This window comes from Pleurodeles waltl, chromosome 10 (assembly GCF_031143425.1).
Source record: "Pleurodeles waltl isolate 20211129_DDA chromosome 10, aPleWal1.hap1.20221129, whole genome shotgun sequence".
Lineage (NCBI taxonomy): Eukaryota > Metazoa > Chordata > Amphibia > Caudata > Salamandridae > Pleurodeles > Pleurodeles waltl.
Window position 1 is genome coordinate 360,181,389 of NC_090449.1, and position 16,132 is coordinate 360,197,520.

At 42.8% G+C, this 16,132-nt stretch overlaps 1 long non-coding RNA gene across 1 annotated transcript in view; it reads right to left on the bottom strand.

Moving 5' to 3' along the window:
• Nucleotides 1-16,132, bottom strand: part of LOC138260764 (uncharacterized) — a 118,863-nt gene that overhangs the window by 25,676 nt on the left and 77,055 nt on the right. The window lies entirely within an intron of this gene.

Genomic DNA, 16,132 nt, shown 5'->3' on the forward strand with positions numbered 1-16,132 from the left:
TAGGGGTTTGTGGGTGATGTGGGTGTGTGTTTAATAGTGTAATGGGTGTGTGGGAGTGGTGTGTGTAGGTGTATCAGGTGTGTGTATTTCGAATTGTCCAATGTGGTGGTGTTTTGGAGATGTGTGTGTATTTTGAGCGCAGCGGTGTGTACCGCCAATGGAATACCGCGGTTGAAAGACCGCCGCGTAGATTCATGTGTTGTGATAGTGTGGGCGTATTTCTGTTGGCGTGACGGTGGAGGTTTTGTTTTCGCCAGTTTATCACTGACCTTTGGTGTGGTGGACTTGTGTGGGTATCTGAATTTTGTCGGATTCCGAGATGTGGGTCATAATAGCTGTGGCGGAATTCCGCGCCCGCGGCAGTGTGTTGGCGGTGTTCTGCACGGCGGTAAGCAGCTTTTACCACCAGTGTTGTAATGACCCCCTATGTCTTCAACAAAAGTACAAGAGCAACGCAGAGAGATTCACAGACTCATCAGTAGAGGGTTTATATTGTCACCAAGTCACTAGAGATGAAACCCCAAGTAGATTCAAAGATTCCTCAGTAGAAGTAGAGTGTGTAGAATGTGTCACTCAAGACTTAGGAGCTTTAACCCTAGGTGAATCACAGACACATCAGTAATCTACGGTGTATTATTAGACCCTTCAGCTTTTGCATGTCTTTTTCCTAAACCTTTTGCCTTCACCCTCTTATTTTTCTGAATTTGTTTTTGTTTTTGGCTACGTGACACTGCCAATCAGTGTTAAGGTGCTTGTACTGACTTCCTTAAATATGGCAAAATTGCCTTAAAACTTCTTGATATATTTGATTTACTTATAAGTCCCTAGAACATTAGTATACCATATACCCAGGCCTATAAATTGAATGCTACTAGTAGGGCTGTGGCACTTATTGTGTCACCCACTTAAGCAGCACCTTAAATCATTTCCTATGTAGCCATTGCAGCCTGAATGCAGGTTTAAACTGCCAATTTGACTTGGCAAAATAAATCCCTTGCCAAGCCTTAAACCCTCCTTTATTTCATATGTCACCCCAAAGGTATGCCTTAGGTAGCCTATAGGGCAGTGTGGATTGCAATTTAACTTGGAGTCCTGGTAGTGAAATCCTGCTAAATTAATTTTCTCTATTATGAGGCCTACCTCTCCCATAGTATACCATTGGGTTGTCATACTGCATTTAATATGTGCTAACATTTGATTGGAAACAAATGTGTGGCACCTGAGAAATTCTAATTAAAAGTCCTATTTAACGGCAAAGTCAGATTTTACATTTTAATTTTTAATTTTGAATAAGTCACTTTTAGAAAGCTGGCAGTTTCCTTCCCAAACTCTTTAGTGTCTGTATCTTGTTTCTGGGTCACATGAGTGGGTGAATTTGGCAGTTGGAATTTATTCCTCCCAGATAGCCACACAATAGAGGGATTAGGTTGACTGGATGGGCCATCACTGATAGGATGAGTCCACAGAGCTGGGTAAAGCCCAGTTGTATCTCAATAGTATGCTCTCTGCCTTTACAGAAAGGATGTGTCCTACCTGCATTGTTCATGCAAGCAGCTTGGAGCCAGGATGAGGGAGGCAGGAAATGTCAAGAACTTCAAAGGGGGTTTTCCAGAAACATCTCCTACTTCAAAGCACACACTAGGTGAGGACCCTCATCCACTCTTATGCTCACTTTCTGGACCTGGAGAAGGATTATAGAAGGAGTGCCTGCTGCTGTGGTCTGATGTATACTTCAGAAGACTGGCTTGATGCCCCTTGAAGGCTTGATTTGCTGCCTGAAGCCTGAGTGAACCTTTAGAGGCCTGCCCTGCTGCTTTTGCCCTGTTCCACATTTTGAACCTAGAAGTATCAGAGTGACTCCAAGGCTAGTTGGCTGGCCTCCTGATCAGAGCCTCAGGGACAGAAGAGGCTCCAATCATCTTGAACCCGCACCTGGACCCAGCCTGAGTCATAATCCCCCAAATGGTGCCCCTCCAGGTCTGGACACTTGATGGCTGTCTTGAAGGTCCCAGATAGACAAAATCCAAAACCTGAGACTTTTCTTGGCTAACAACTGCTCTCAGAACCAAGAGGAGATTGGGATCAACCCGCTTTTCTACCAAATCAAATCAGGGTTTATAAAGCACAAATACCCACCTGTAAAGTTCTCAAGGCGCTAAGGGGGTCTGTCCTCTGAACTTCAGTTGAAGAGCCAGGGTTTAAGGTCTTTTCTGAATTGAGGTAGCGATGGTGACTGCCAGAGGTGCAGGGGCAGGGAGTTCCACCTCTTTGCCACAAGGTAGGTGAATGATCTTTCACCAGCCAAGGTCTTCCATATGGGGGTTCGTGGTTAGTGCTTGTTGAGTCAAGAGATCAGGTGGGGGAGTAGAAGGTGATGCGGTGGTTGAGGTAGGCAGGTCCTAGGTCATGGAGGGCCTTGTAAGCGTTGAGGAGGAGCTTGAAGTTAATTTGTTTCTCAATAGGAAGCCAGTGGAGGTCTCTTAGGTGATTTGAGATCTGTTTGCAGTGGTGAATGTCCAGAATGAGTCTGGCGGAGGTGTTTTGGATGTGCCTCAGATTCTTCTGGGTGGTACCGGCATAGAGAGCGTTGCCATAGTCAAGCCTGCTGGTAACCAGGGCATGGGTTATGGTTTTGCGGCAGTCCTTTGGGATCCATTTGTAGATCTTCCAGAGAAGTCGGAGTGTGTGAAATCAGGAGGATACGACCCGATCGACTTGTCGGGTAATAGTGAATGATGAGTCCAGGATGAAGCCGAGGTTGGGTCAGTGGTTTGTTGGGGTGGGGGTGGGAGGGTGCAGAGGGCCGTTGGCCAACAGGAATCATCCTAGGCTGATGTGGATGGTCCCAGGATGAGGATCTCAGTCTTGTCAGAGTTGAGCTTGAGGTAGCTGTCCTTCATCCATATGGCGATGGCTTCCATCCCATTGTGCAAATTCTTCTTGGCAGTTTTCAGTCAGTGAGATGATCAGCTGTGTATCGTCGGCGTAGTAGACAATGTTCAGCCTGTGGTTCCTGACGATGGATGCACATGGGCCATGTAGATGTTGAAGTGTGTGGGGCTCAGGGAGGAGCCCTGTGGAACTCTGCAGCTGATCTCTCTAGGTTCTGACAGGTAAGGCGGGAGTCTGACTCACTGTGTTCTACACAACAGGAAGGAGAGTAACCATAGTAGGGCTTATCCATGGATGCTGGCTGCATGGAGTCCAGAACAGAGGGTGAGGTGTGAGACCATGTTGAATGTGGCTCATAGGTCCAGTGGGATGAGGTCTGCTGTGTGGCTATGGTTGAGGAATGAGCCGATGTCATCTGTGGCAGCGAGGAGGGCGATTTCTGTGCTGTGGTTGAACCTGAATCCTGATTGGGAGGTGTCCAGGATGTTGTTGTCCTCGATGTGCTCACAGAGCTGAGAGATGATGGCTTTTTTGATGACCTTGGATGGGAAAGGCAGTATATAGATGGGGGCGGTAATTCTTGAGGTCCAGGGGGGTTGGCAGTGGGTTTCTTCAAGAGCAGGCAGATCTCAGCATGTTTCCAGACCTCTGGGAAGGTGGCTGTCTCTATGGAACAGTTGAGGGTGTGTTGGAGCTCGGGTGCGATGGAGTTGTTGGCCTTGTTGAAAATGTGGTGAAGACAGGGGTCGGGGTCAGTAGGTGCTCCAGAGTGGAAGCAGCTCATGATGGTTAAGGTCTCATCTGTGGTGAGGGTAGTCCAGCTGTAGAGGGTCTGTGGTGGTTTAAAAGGTCTGATCTGGGGGGTTGTTGGCTAGCCTGTTGCAGAAGTCATGCGATGGAGGGATGCTTGACCTTTTTGGTTGGGGTTTGGCAAACTCTTTGACCACAGTGAAGAGCTCTTTGGTGTTGTGAGAGTTGGCGCTGATATGGTCCTGCAGAGTGGCTTTCCTGGTGACTCTGGAGAGGTGTTGGTGCGATGTGGTGGCAGCTTTGAAGGCCTCTAAGTCTTCCTGGGACTTGCTGTTCCTCCATCTTTTTGCTAGCCGTCTGCAGGTGCGCCTGGAGTTTGGCTGGCCTTCTTGAGGTGGTGTTTAGCTGAGCTGAGCTATAAGTCCACGTGCATCACAGGAAGGTCTGATTTAGCAGCAGCTCCCTCTACTTTCTCCTCTGCTGAAGCAAATACTGTCCAACTGTCCTTTGCCAGAGGGGTATACGGTCTTGTGGAACTCTTGTCAGCTACAGCCTCTAGCTTCATCCAGCTTGAGATTTTTGACTTCCAAAATAGAGAATAACTCTGAATATAGAAATCATCACCACATCCTCATCCAGCAGCTCGGGCGATGATGCCTCCTCCCCAAACATCGCCTGCAGCCTTGCCCTAAAAAAACGTCTACTTTTTCAGAACATTTTTCTTCAAATTTTTAAATAGAAGGATGGTGCCAAACTGTCCCAATCCACAGGCTTGAGAGTGAGGTGCAAACCAAAAAAATATTAGTGGATGGTTTAAGGGGTCAATCCAAAATATAGTAGATGCAACCCACCAATACAGGACAGATTTAGGAAATCTGTAAAAGGAGTGTTTTCAGAAAGAGAGAGGAAGGGGACATGTAAGAAAGGATGAGGAGTGCAAAGAGCTGAGGTTCTGTCCCAAAGTCCTTTTCAGGTCCTAACAGGAAAGATGATACAATGAGAGGACCTTAACCTCTCTGCCCTTTACTTGGATACACAACATTAATGCCCTGAGAGGAGGGGCTAAGGTGATCAGTTGTCTGGGGTAGGCATTTATGGGTGATGCCTCAAAGAAAGATAATAAGCCTATGGTTGGGTTCAGGCCCTGGAAGCATAGGTGGAAGGGAAATCAAAGGCCTGTAACTGGCTGGAACATAAAAAGCAAAATGTGCCTAAAAGTATTCATTCACACAAATTCCCACTAACCAACATACAATGTCCGCCAGGTGACTGAAATCACATTAAATCATATTTTGCCACTGTCAGAAATTACCCTTCGGTCAGAAAAAAATAATGCACTCTGTAAGGTGGTTACACTGAGCACACATTATTGTGCAAGGGGTCATGATTAAGAACTCGGACTGCAGATGTTATGATGACCTCTTATCTGCAGCATCTTAAAGTGTTATAATGGCATACCTGAGATAGTAAGAGACTCCACCTGAGGACAGTTAGGAATTAATACATTTAGTTATAAATGGGAAAGATAAGAAGGCATATGTTTATGAGTTTAGCTTTACAGGTGTCAGTGATAATAGAGAACATTTTGAAAGTTACAGCATGCTGGTATCAATTGCCTCTTGAATGAGCTTGCAGTCATGAAGAAGGGAACTGCAGGGTAGATCTGCTGATATGGAGGCTCCTAGGGCCATAGAGGGTGCCACAATGTTACATTTTATGGTTAAGGCTTTTGATTCAATGAAGGGCAATATGACATTTCATATTTTTATTGAAAGTCTTAATAGTCATTACTTCCATTGCGCCCACCACAGTCTGATAATATAGTTTAGTCTTTTATAGCACGTTTTAGCTCCTCTGTAAAGCCTGGATGTTTTCTCTGTGTAGCCTTGAGGTTTTAGCTTTAAACCTGAACATGGACAAATCATTACTCCCCTTTTTATAGTTCATACATTGAGCATTATTGAGACTTGCAATATTACCTCTAACTCTCAGAAAATACTCAAATCCTTCCAACAGTCAGGAGTTTTGGGAATTTATCCATATGTAGTCCCCCTGTTCTACTGCAATCTTATTAAGACTAAATTCAAACACAAGAATGAATGTGTAAATTAAAAAATACATTGGCTTTTGTAAAGTGCATGCAAACAAATTCACATCAGATATGGACACACATACACTCGGAGCATACACATGTTCACACAGTTAATCATGACTTTAAAGCATACTTTTGTAAAATCCAACACAGATACTGGTATCTATGCACACTAACCAACAAATATACACATATTAATGCACACATATAAAGATTCTCAAAAAATCTTTGTATTGACGGCATGATGCGATGTGCATGAGCAGCACTCGAGCATGTGGAGCATGGTGCACACAAGAGTATGTATCGGGGTACAGGATGATATACTGCAGGGATTCACTTGGTGGTGTGCACTAGTGGCCACACGATGAAGTACTAGGGAAGAAATAAGTGGTTAGCATAATCAAAACGATGGGTGTTACAAGCCTCTACCTGTAATGGTAAAACCAAAAATTATAGTTGACAGCACATTAAGGGGGTTATTACAACTTTGGAGGAGGTCTTAATCCGTCCCAAAAGTGACGGTAAAGTGACGGATATACCACCAGCCGTATTACGAGTTCCATAGGATATAATGGACTCGTAATACGGCTAGTGGTATATCCGTCACTTTACCGTCACTTTTGGGACGGATTAACACCTCCTCCAAAGTTGTAATAACCCCCTAAATCATTTTGACAATGTTTTAATCCCACTAGCACCATTTAACAGGATCTTCATCAGGACAAGGTCAAATAACATCAGAATGGGAACCCTAGAACTATTGAGAACATAGATGAAGGCCTATTTATTACACGCCCAAACATTTCCTGCTGTCAACAGGTAACTCAGTCAGAAAAGGGAGTTTTACCACAGCAAAACAGAAAGGCAGGTTAAAAAGAATCTATCAAGCTCTGGGTCAAAGTGAGTGGGATGGTTTAGACAAGGGCAGAGTTGCTGAGCTATCTTCTAAATTTGAGGTTTTTCTCATGAAAATTTCTTGGTGAGCCAAAAGTTGTCTCACAGTGCTGTCTGGTTTTAATGTTTGTATTTATTTATCTAACCCTCTACTTTTTTGGCTAATCTTTTCTCACTGCCTTAAAACAGATTTCCCTTAAAACCTTGCGATCACTACTACCAAAACAGCAAATACAGTCCAATCTAATTGTCTCCATTTTTGTTCCCAGTTCCACATCTTTGATTTGTCTTCTGTTTACAAAATCTATTGCCGTTTTACATGAAACAGAGCAGAACATATTTAGTATGGATTTTCTTTTTTTCGGTGGCGCAAAATCAGTAATATGGTTGTAAAACCAATTGTTTTTAAACTAACATGTGGGAATGCTCCTTGTCTCTTCATATTGTCTTGCAAATTAAATTTCTGTTAATGCTCAGATTACTTACCAGTAATCTTCACTACTCTGATTCTCTCTATCTCATTTCAGTACTTACATAGTGAAGTTTACCTTATGAATCCCTTTAATTCACAATCTATCAGGCTGTTTTGTCTTTCTATTAAACCAACACCAAACCCTCCCTTATAGCCATTCCTTCCCTAAAGCACTTCCTGAGCCATACCAAAGCACTGTTTTCTACACAAGTAACATAAATACGGAGGAATAAGGCAGGGAGGGAAGGTTATAAGTACTGGCAGGAGGAAGAAAGAATTGGAGAATGAAGATTACCAATAAGTAATCCAAGCATTATCTTCTCATCTTCTTCCTCGTCCCATTCCTTTCATACTGATGATATCTCCACGCATCTGCTTTCTTATCACTATATTTATGCCAAAAATAAAGTCAAATACATGTATGGAAGATAGACTGAAAACATTTGAATTGCAAAAATGCACCCTAGACATCTACAAATTTTTCAGCAAGCATATTCAATGAATAAATTCAGGAAGTTAGAAAGAGTTCCAGGAAATAACTATACAAAGAACACTAGAACTACATTTTCACTAATTAACCTGGGATACATTAATCCTATAATAGAGATAAAGGTAATGGGAGAAGCCCAGTTCGACATCACACACATGTCTGTAAGTGAAACTCCAGCCTATTCACCCCAAGACAAAGCCATGCCTCTTGTTGAATGGGCCTGAACACTGTCAGCAAATTTTTCACCAACATGGGTATAAACCAATGAAATAGCAGATTTGATCCATCTGACCAGAGTAGCTCTAGAAGGCTTACACCCTCTATTAGCATGATCAAAATTAATAAACAAGGGATCCGATTTCTTAAAAGTTGAAGATCGTTTTAGATAGATAATAAGAGGCCTGATTACATCTCAAGAAGTAATGGAAGAAAATCAGAGCTGGCAGTACAATCTCCTGATTCCTATGAAATACTGATATAGCTTTAGGAAGAAAATGATGACACAAAGTGAAAAATCCCTGTCCTCAAACATTTTCAAATAGGGATAGTGGCACTGAAGGGAGCCAAAGTCTCACCATTTTCTGGCTGAAGTTGTGGTGACCAGGAAAAAAACTTTGAGAGACAGAAACTTCTCTGAAGCTTCTTCCAGAGGCTCAAAGGGAGGACCCTGCGGAAAAGGACAAGACCAGCAACGAATCCCAAGGAAGAAAATAATTTTTTAACTTTGGATGAATTAGCAAAAATCCCTTAAAAGGTTTACCCACTTAGGGATCAATTGCATCCAGGTTACCTCAGGGGGATCTAAAGGCTCGGATAGCGACCCATTGACGCTTTAAGGTGGATACCAAAAACCTTTGTCAAACCTTTCTTAAAGAATATCCAAAATTAGTCCTGGAGTGTATTTCAGAGAGGATAAACTCCCTGCCAAATACCATTTTCCATAAGATGCCTAGTCATGATTCTATGATTTTGTTTTAAAATCTCTTATAGAAGCCTGAATAGAAAGATAGACAAAGAAAAACCCTCCCTTTGGAGACCCTCTCCTTCAACCTGCAGACCAACAGATGGAGACAGCCCAGGGTCACAGCTGCCAGGACTGAATGAATTATCAGAATAGGGGACAAGGGGAAAATTAATTTGTTGTCTATCACGATAGAGCAAAAAAGAGGTGATCAACTTCTCCTCGGCCAAAAGAGAACCAATAGAAGGACATCCAACCTTTCTTTTGGGATTTTGAGAAGGAAATTCCAGTTGAGGGGAAACAGAGGAAAGACATTTAGGGTAAACCGAGGGCATGGTTGGAGAAGGGCATCAATCCCCAGAGAATGACTGCACCTGTTCTGGGGAAAAACAGAGGAACCTTAGAATCTGAGAGCTCGGTAAAGAGACCTGTGATTCAAATCCCCTACCTGCTGCCTAGAGCATGGAAAGCAAAGGGGTTAAGGGAAAATTCCTGTGAGCTGGGAAAAAATTGACTAAATTTGTCTGCACTAGTGTTATAAAATCCTTCGATCTGCACTTATGGAGAGTAGATTCACCTATGCCCATGCCATTATTTGTAAAGTTATCTGATTAAGAAAATGACTTCTCACTCCAGACTGTTGAATGAGATAGCATTTGCAATTAGTCTGCTCATCCTGACCACCAAGGCTGAACTGTATCTGAGGAAAAAAGACACAGAGAGATGTCTGCAGAGTCATCATTTTCCTCCAATTGGATAAATGGCTTGACTCCTGAGTAGACTGAAGCCCCGAGCAGTTAAATCCGTCAAAACTGCTCTCCAATCCCAACTGCTGGCATCTGTGATTGGTGCCATGGAGTATTAGGAAGCAAAGGGAATTCCTTGATGCAGAGCAGACAATTCCATCCACTAACACGGATGAGGTCCGACCAATCAAATTAGCACAAAGTTCTCTGAAGCTGGGGACCAATGTTGAAGGATCTGAAGGACTCATCTGACTCAGGTGAAAGTGAGCCCAAGGGAAGATGAATACTGTTTTAGCCCGAATGAAAAGGGGAAATACATCAATACAAACTTCATGAGGGAGGAGTTACAGGGGCTTGCAAACTGACATTCTGCAAATCTATTTTGTTTAGAACGTCCCTCTGAGAGATTACCAGAAGTACTTGCTGAAGGGAAGACATTTTAGAATGAACTGTAGGAATGAATTTGGTACATTCTTTCAAATCATTGATTTTTCTGTATTCCCCTGATGGCTTCTGTATAAGAACATCTTCAGAGTACTAGCCAGGTCTTGTTGAACCATCAGGACATTACATTTTCCCTTTTTCTCAAAAAGGATGGAAACACTGCTCACTAAAACGTCCCTCTTTCTGATGCTCTCTGGGAGAGAGAGAGTAAATACAGTGAAATCAGAGGAACAGGAAAAAGGGATATGCTGCATCCCCCTTTTATGAACGGTAGAACCATTCTGTCTGACACTCTAAGTATCCAATGGGCTTGAAAAAAGAAGAGACAAACATCCAAGAGGATAAGTGCTCTAGACATAATCAGGAACGCTGATAGCGATAGCCCTTAGCACCAGGTGACTGATGAGAGATACTGTTGTCTAGACAGGGGTTCAAACCATAATCTGCTAAAAGAGAAAAATGGTCTCAAATTTATATTTACTATAACCTTTCTTTTTATTAACAAAATCACTCTGTCTAAACTTGAAGGGTTGGGTATGTTTCTGATTCTTGAAAGATTTCTGCCAAACCTCCTCCCATTCCTCTCCAAATAATCTATTACTGGAAAAAAGCATATAGAGAAGACAATTCTTCTGAGAAAAATCCACTTTCGATCCCCCCTAATGTAAATGTAGTCCAGCCACTACTAGTCCAGTGGATGCCAGAAAAAAACAACTGGAAGTCCCTAACTAAACATTTTGAAAGTGCATAGCAAATAAACTTCCAACCTTGTTGAAAAACTCAGACCAGCTAATGAACTTTTCAAAGACCCCCTCTGCTTTTTTACCCACATCATCTAAGACTACCACATCCTTATTTACCAAAGAAAGATGACATTCAAAATTTGTCAACAGAGGATTAATAGAAAGTGACTGGGAAAGCTCCATATTTCCTCTAGCCAAAGAATACAATCTACCTCGAAATTTAGGAGCAGTTACATCATCAGGATCTCTCAATTCCCTTCGTACCAAGTTCTGGATAGTATACATAACTGGGGGATTGGGAATTTCAGGCCTTTGAAACTGCCAAAGCCAGTCCCCACTGGATTTCGGCTGCTCTAAATGTAACCGTAGTTGAAGGTTTGAAGACACATAGGACATGATGAGTTTCAATTCTTCCTTCTGAATTTATTTCTGTTTTGGAGCAGAAGAGCAGCCAGGATACACAAGATAAAAACCCAAGATCATAAACCTACATCCAGGAAACCCAAATCTACTATAAACCCAATATAAACTGAAAATAAATATAAACCCAAAAGAATAAATATTACATTTTCTACATAGTTACAGGTAGGATTGCTTTTCTATATAAAAAGCGATTTTTTATTTGCCTATCTCTTTGGCACAACTTGATGAATCTTCACAAAACTTTCCTCCAAAAAATTGGCAGTTGTGTTAGCTGCTGCCTGGAAAGTTTTGGGGTGATCTGTCCAGGGGGGCCAAGAAAAAAAGGGGGTCCCAAAACACATTTTCCCCATTCATTTTTCCATAGGGATTTCGAGCAGCGATAGCGCAAAAACTACTGGACGGAATTACACCAAAGTTGGCAGAAAGGTAAGCCCTGGTCCTAAAAGAGTGCTTTGTTGTTTTGGTGTACTGCCATTCAATAGTTTCTGAGAAATTAAGGAAAAACACATTTGTATATTTAGGGACGTGAAGGATTTGTGACCCCTAATGATCTTGTGCTGAGATCTGATTGGCTGATAACACTTCAACAACAGAAGCCGTTGAAGTGTTGTCAGCCATCTTGGGATTCGGCTTCAGCTGATTCCCAAAAAAAAGTGAAAAATAAGAAAAGGGGCCAGGGTATGACACCCTGACCCTTTACCTCTGGTGGTGGGTTCCAAAAGGGACCCCTCACAGGGCTACAAAGCATTTTTTTTTTTATTTTACTAGCAGAAACATGGTTGATCCTCTTGCAGGCAACGTCCCCTGCGCATGGGTGAAGGAAGTGCACGATTGGATGCTTATAGGGGATTGGCCTCAAGGCCTGGTGATGTCATCAGTGATGTCATGTGAGATGTCATCAGTGATGTCACTGACCACGTCATGACTGATGTAATATGTGAGGTCATAAGCAGTGCATTACGGGAACACCAGTTATATTTAGCTAAGGTACATATATCTGCTGAATTTCTACCGTTTTGTACGAGTAAATTCAGGACCTAACTATAACATCCATGTCACCTTTGTTTTTTTCAGTGCATTTCTCCATTTATTTTCCCAATTTCCTAACTATAATGTCCTTGTAACCTTTGTTTTTTTCAGTGAATATCTATCCATCTTTCTATATATCCATCTATCTATCTATCTACACATATATATATTTTTATATATATATATATATATATATAAATATCCTCAATAATTGCCCTTCATGGCCTTCCAGACACCCTTGTAATTTAATGTGGTGGTGCGTTTCTCACGACAGTGCTTCACCTTGCAACATTTTTAAAGACATCCAGATGAAGAGATGAAAGACGCACTCGCAAGTGGCCAACTTGCTGTTTATTACTAACAATTGAAATCAGCTAGCAGTACATCCATTGTGTTTCAGTCATCAAGAACTTCGTCATGGATTGTCAAACCATAGTTCTACACCACTTTTTTAATACATGTGTTTTTTTTTCTCTTTTTTATCTCAATTGAAAAGCCTTTGTGATAACACCCCCATTTTTGTGAGCAAAGTTACATATGTGAATTTAAAATAAAATGGAACAACTATATTATTGAACCACAACCTTGTAAGCCATCATAAGTATTGAATGAAAAATAGTCAGTTTTTGCTATGTGTGAGTGTTGGTGCCTTTCCTACGCGGCAGCGCTGCCTATCTCGAATTTCTTTCTGTTTCTGTTTTGTAGTCTTTGCACTCAATTGACAGTAACTTTATATGTTGTTCTTTCCGCTTTGTATGACTGATGCACATCCTGATCCAGGTTACAGTCGTGGCCCAAATGCAGTCAGGTTCTTATAGTTTTTGTAGTTTTTAATTTCCATTTTAACAGCCCCTGTGGATTCCAACCAATTAAACAAAATTCCCAGCCGGACAAGAGATAATTGATTTGGTTCTAGTAGGAAGGTAGCTCTTTTGACATGGTTAACCCACCACTTTTTGTCTGGTTTCTGGTGCAATTTTGACCGAAAATGCACTCAGTCCCTGTTAAAACAGGTCCCCATTGCTAGATCTATTGCCTCAAACCAGCAAAGTTGTTTTTTTAGCAAACCTTAAGGTACCACTGTAAGACCCTAGTAAATGGTACCCCTGGTACCTACTGAAATGAGGTAGTAAAGGAAGGCCCCTGAGGGCTGCGGTATGAATTGTGCCACCCTCTCACTAAATGCACACAGTGCTGCTTTTGCAGGCTGGGTGTCTTGGTGCAGAACTAAAATGTAAACACGACACAGCCTGTGTGCCCTCTCTCCTTCACACTGCATGCAATATATGAATCTCCCCTCTTGTAGGCCTTCCAGGCCTAAAGACAGGGTGCTTTATGTTGGAAAATGGGTTATTGGTAGGGCAGGTAGGTACCTACACCTAGCAACAAGCCACTAACCTCCACATAGGTACAGTTAGGTCTCAGTAAATTAATCCCAGCTCTACCCTTGGTAGCTTGGCATCGAGCGTCAAGGCTTAATTTAGGAGACAAAGTGTAAAGCATTCAAATATCACAAAACAGTAATTAAATAAAACACAGGAAACAGTTTAAAAATCCAAAACCAATTTATAAAAATAGCTTATATTTTTATCTTTAAAATGACACAAAAATGATTAAAATCGGTTCAGGGGAACCGGAGATATGAATTTTTAAAGTATTATTATTTTCTAGCGCTTAGAAACAAAAAGCGCCAATCGGGTCATCTGGTTGTACCAGGACCGGGGCAAAGTCAAACTTTCAGGCCGACCGCGATGGAGCCCTGCTCGGCTACAAGTCGCGGGAGGCCTCGGTTAAAAAGTTACCTACTGACTTAGGGGGTTATTCCAACTTTGGAGGAGGTGGTAATCCGTCCCAAATGTGACGGATTTACCACCAGCCGAATTACGAGTTCCATAGGATATAATGGACTTGTAATACGGCTGGTGGTATATCCGTCACTTTACCATCACTTTTGGGACGGATTAACACCTCCTCCAAAGTTGGAATAACCCCCTTAGTCTCTTTTTTGATGTTTTTCTTCCCCGGGACGAACCTGCCAGTTGAATCCGACCTCCTGGAGCCCTTGTCCGGATACACGAAGTCGGTTTCCTCGGTGGTGATTTTTACCTTCGGACTTAGTCGTTTTTTCGAGATGAAAATCCTTCGACCGGGGTAAACCTGGATCTTGATCCGACGTCCGTGGAGCCCTTCTCGGATACGATGGCTGGGAGGTCCCGGTCAACTTTTTACCTTCGGACTTAGTCTCTTTTTTGGATGTTTTTCTTTACCGGGACGAACCACGAAGTCAGGCCGGGTCGCGGTTGAGGCAAGCCGGCTAGAATTTCCGCGTCGGGTCGGTCACTTTATGGAGCTTTTTTTTAAAAATTCTCCAATCTTTTCCAAACTTCTGGGGCTTCACCCAGATGTTCTTATAAGGTTCTTTTGGGGTCCACAGCTCACCCCAAGGGTCCAGAAGTTCTGTGATGGTCCTTGGGAAGTGCGGACTTCAACTCCCAGAATGCACCTGGCGCAAACTCCTTTTTGGCCACTGGACAGTGGTCAGCTGGTCACTTTTTCAGGAGTTGGTGCAGGGGACTCTGGATAGCAATTTTTCACCTGTAGCAAACAGGGAGTCCCTCCTTGAACCAGTTGAAGCCAGGCATAGTCCTTCTTGTGGTGAAGCCCAAGTGTGCAGCTGGTGCAGTCTTTCTGAGTGCAGGGTCCAGGTGCAGGCCAGGGGTCCAGCAGGGCAGTCCTTCTTCTCCTTGTAGTTCCTTCTTCTTGAAATTTGGTGGGGATCTGAGGTGTGGGGGCAGGTCTGCCAGTTTTATCCTTGCTCCTGGGTGAAAAGCAGGGGGGCCCTGGTTCTCCAATCAGGGACAGGGTCGTCCCCCTGTGATGACCACTTCCTGGGAAGTGTGGCAAAAATCCATCCCAGAAGGCAACAGTCTCTAAAAATCGAACATGGATGAATCAGATTTTTGGAGGTTACATCTGGCTGAGCCCACCAACTGGTGTGGCTAAAAATCATAAACACACCCCTCTCCTGCCCTCTCCTAATCTAATCAAGGGGGCACCTAATTGTCTGGGGTTGCAGGATGTGGGGGTGTTGCTGGGTGCTGCAAATGTCCTTCTCTGCCTTTGAAGACCAGTTTGGCAGCCCTCCCCCTTCCTGCCTCACCATCTGCTGAGGGGAGATTCTCTCCCCCAAGCACATTCCTTTGTGTGAAGCCTGGCCACTTCACACCTAATCAAGGCAGCCTGGCAGAAGCTGCTGCAGGCTGGCCAATCAGAGCACAGCAGCAAAAACAATGCAGAGCTGAAACTGGCAACTTTTTAGGTAAAGTCTAAACTTTTTACCTGGACAAGTTATATTAAATCCAACAACTGGAAGTTGTGGGATTTATTACAACAATCAATTTGATACCAAATTCTTGGTATGTAACATTTAAGGAGACTTTAAAATTTAAAATAAAGTCTGCCCATTCTAGCCTATGAAGGCCATTTACTTCAATGAGGGAAAAACGAATTTGGCTGTTTTTACCTCACCAGGGCTTATAAATCTATTTTTATAAAGTCCCTGCTTATAGTTACATGGCACCCAGCCCTAGGGGCACATAGGGCACACCTTAGGGGTGACTTATATGTAAAAATAAGGTAGTTTAAGACTTTGGAAGTACCTTTAATTCCAAAGTCGAATTTGCATATAACTTTAATTTAAAAGCAGCCAGCAAGGCAGGCTTGCTTTTAAAATGACACTGGGCACCTCAGCAGTGCACCTAGGTGTGCACCACCTATGCTGTGGTCCCTAAACCTACATGCCCTACCATATACTAGGGACTTATAGGTAGGTTAACTTAGCCAATTATAATTAGCCTAATTTGCATATCCATTTTACACAGAGCACTGGCCCTGGGACTGGTAAGCAGTACCCAGGGCACAGCCAAGAGTCAGTAACCACCAGTACCTATCCAGAAAGAGTGGGGGTGATCAGGCAAAAAAAAAGGACTTTCCTACACTTTATATTATATGTGAAGGCATACTTGCATGTCTTTGCTGATTCTCAGACTCACTAAGTGAACAGTGAAGCCATTTTAAGTACATGTGCTGGACACTGGTCATTACAAGTTCAACATCTACATGAAGGCTTCACTGGGGATGTTTGGTATCACACATCTTGTATTAATATTATATTAAGAAACCCTCACTGATGGATT